This window comes from Kryptolebias marmoratus, linkage group LG6, assembly GCF_001649575.2.
Source record: "Kryptolebias marmoratus isolate JLee-2015 linkage group LG6, ASM164957v2, whole genome shotgun sequence".
NCBI lineage: Eukaryota > Metazoa > Chordata > Actinopteri > Cyprinodontiformes > Rivulidae > Kryptolebias > Kryptolebias marmoratus.
Genome location: NC_051435.1, coordinates 19,602,089 through 19,605,848, shown reverse-complemented (window position 1 = coordinate 19,605,848; position 3,760 = coordinate 19,602,089).

The window sequence follows — 3,760 nt, the reverse complement described above, 5'->3', positions numbered from 1 at the left end:
AGCCGGGAGAAACAGAAACAGGCAACGGGACCAGGGGGGCAGGCGAGAAATCCAAAACCAGGTCACAGGCAGGGGTCGATGTCCAGAAATCCGAAAACCAGCAAGTGTCCGACAGGGGCGAAGCGTGAGGGAAAATCCGAGAGACGTGAGCAAGGTCAAGGCACAGGAAGTCAGTCCGAGAACGCTGGAGAATTACTTGCTGTTGAGCTTTCATAATCTGGCACTGGAGTAGAGCAGAGAAGGAGAATATATAGGCCACCGCCCAGGTGTAGGGGAGGTGATCAACAGCGGGCCCAGGTGACGAGAATTAACATGATTATCACAGGCATGGCAAACACAGGCAAGATTATTACACAAACTGGATATGAATGACCTTTGTTAACCTCTAAAGAGGCCAATAGAATTGTATTGGAATTTGACTTCAGTGTGCCCCCTATATATTTCCAACAGTTACATCTCCCTGATACCTCATTCGATCTGAACCAGATTTTTTGTGCATCATCAGTGAGCACTGCTAGACATTATTGTTGTTGTTTCATGACATCATTTAAGCCCCGCCCACTCAGAGAAGAAACTGAGGATTATTTGGTGACTCCTGCTGGTTTCTCCCAGTGTATGAAATAATATTGAAACCATATCCACTAACTCTTGATAACCACACACAACATGTTGAAGAGCCTACAGGAAGTCCTCGCCAGTCCTTCGCAACAAAACAGGAAGTGACGATAGCTCCTGCCTAAATTTTAAGACGTGCCACTGGACTCATATTGATCTGGACTAAAGGTGAATTGAGACATTCTCCAAAAGCTCCACCTAGTGGACAGTGCGAAAATGGCGTGAGAGCGTAGACAGCAGTAGCCGGAACTCCAGCGGTGGCAAGGCCGGAGCGGCGCTGAGCTGTGAGGGCCGCTCATCGCTGCATGCAATTTTAATTATTATAATTATTATTATATCTTATTTTAAAAAATACTTTTCTGTTATATGACTGAATGCCACTAGATCCCAAATTCCTTTGTCTTCCTTAGATGATCAGATGATATTATTTACGTATTTTTTAGAAGTTTTTTAATAATTTTACAATATTGTAATTCTTATAAATCTCTGACCAACAGAAGAAATTAATTAATTAGTTAATAATTAACTGGATTAAGAAATGCATCAAAACTTGTATGTACCACGTACTCACAATGGAAAAAACAGGGTACTTACAGAGAAACACACAAAGTAATTACATAGTACTTACAGGGTAACAAACACAGATTTCACAGGCTAATATACAAGGTACCAACAGGTTAACATACACGGTACTTAGGGTGTAACATAAAGAGCATTTATAGGGTAACATGCAAGACACTTACAGGGTAATATACAGATTATTTAAGGGCAACAAACAAACATATAGGGTAACATACTACTTCTGGTGTAACATACAAGGTACTTACAGGGTAAGTAAGTGACAGTGTTATATGAAGTGTGACTTGTTATCCTGTATTCATGGGGTTATATAGTATACTTATAAGAAAACGTACAAGGTATTTATGGGGTAATGCGTGGCGTATTTACAAGGTAATATTTGGGGTATTTACAAGGTAAAATATTTCTTAATGCAGAAGCACTTTCACAAGTGCCTAAAACTGACTGAAAGAATGCAACTGAAGATGTTAAAATCCACGTGAACATGGTGTCGTACACATTTACTGTGTCAGATATGAAGTCTAGACAAACAGCTTAGAAGACAGCAAGACTCTGAACTGCAGGATGTGTTGTTCAACATAAAAAATGTTTTGGCACATTTCCTGCAGGTTCTTGTCCTACAACCCCAATTCCAATGATGTTGGGATGTTGTGTAAAACATGGATAAAAACAAAATATCTGCGAAGTATTTTAATCTGTATTTAATTGAATACACTACAATGACAAGATATACAATGTTTCAACTGATAAGCTTTTTTTTTTCATTTTTTCTTATTTTGAATTTGATGCCTGCAACACATTTCAAAATAGCTGGGACATGGGCAACAAAAGACTGGGAATTTTGAGGAATGCTCAAAAAACACCTGTTTGTAGCATTCCCAAGGTGAACAGGTTAATTGGAAATAGGTCAGTGTCATGATTGGGTATAAAGTGAGCATCACAGAAAGGCTCAGTCGTTTACAAGTAAGGATGGGACAATGTTCACCGCTTTGTGAATAACTGCGTGAGTCTAGCAGTTTAAGAACAACATGCTTCAATGTACAATTGCAAGGAATGTAGGGATTCCATCATCTACAGTCCATGATATCATCAAAAGATTTAGAGAATCTGGACAAATCTTTGCAAGAAAGCGCTAAGGCTGAAAACCCTATTGAAAGCCAGTGACCTTCGATCCTTCATGCATCACTGAATTAAAAACTATCATCATTATGTAACGGATATTACCACATGGGCTCAGGAACACTTCAGAAAACCATTGCCAATGAACACAGTTTGTCGCTACATTATGAGTGCAAGTTAAAACTCACCCATTGTAGTCTTTAGCCTGCTCATGTCTTTTTTGAGGAAAGCTAGAACTTGTGACTTACCTGTGTTTTTGCATTCCACTGTGGAATACCTGCTTGTTGCCCAGCTCAGCTCACTTCTTTTTCTCTCTCACCCAGATTCTCAGCTAACTTGCATGTATTGAGCCAGAACCAAAATCAAGTTCTTACCTTGTCTGCCTGCCTGCCCGCTCACTCCAGCTCCCTGTTCAGTTTCCCTGGTCCAGAGAGACTCACCACAGATTCATTGATCACCTTCGCCCAAATCCTACTAGACCCCCTCCCCCACCCCACCCCCCTCCTCAGAGAACCCCCAAGGAAACGTGAGTCATTCCTTTCGCTAAATCACATTCACAATAACCAGCCTCTCCTCCTCCAGTTGAAGCCCGGACCAGAGCTGAAGGAGGAATTTCTGCATTTACTTGCCTTGTACATTTTGTAAATGAATTCCTTAACTTACTCTCTGTTTCTGAGTGTGATTCTGCATGTGGGTCAGAAAGCTTCCTCCCAACATGACAATATCAACAACACCCTGAAACAACACCAGCTTCTCTGGGCCCGAGCTCATCTCAGATGGACTGACGCAAAGTGGAAAAGTGTCCAGTGGTCTGCTGCCATCCAAGTGACATCTTTTTCAGGGATGTCCCTGCTTATTTCAGCAAGACAATGCCAAGCCACATTCCTGCACGTGTTACAACAGCGTGGCTTTGTAGAAAAAGAGTGTGGGTACTAGACTGGTCTGCCTGAAGTCCAGACCTGTCTCCCATTGAAAATGTGTGGCACATTGTGAAGCACAAATATGACAACAGAGATCCTGGACTGTTGAGCAACTGAAGTTGTAGATCAAGCAGGGATGGGAAAGAATTCCACCTACAAAGCTTCAACAATTAGTGGGTCTCTGTTCCCAAACACTTATTAAGTGTTAAAAGGAAAGGTGATGTAACACAATTGTAGACAAGCCCCTGTCCCAGCTTTTTTGTAACGTGTTGCAGGCATTAAATTCAAAATGAGTGAATATTTGAAAAAAAAAGTAAACAAAACAAAGTTTATTCATTTGAAAATTAAATATCTTGTCTTTGTAGTATATTAAATTAAATATAGGTTAAAAAGGATTTGCAAATCGTTGTATTCTGTTTTTATGTTTCTTTTACACAACGTCCCAACTTCATTGGAATTGTGGCTGTAGATTCTTCCACATCAGAAGTGAACTGATTATTGTGTGAATGCTTTTAAGCATTCACACC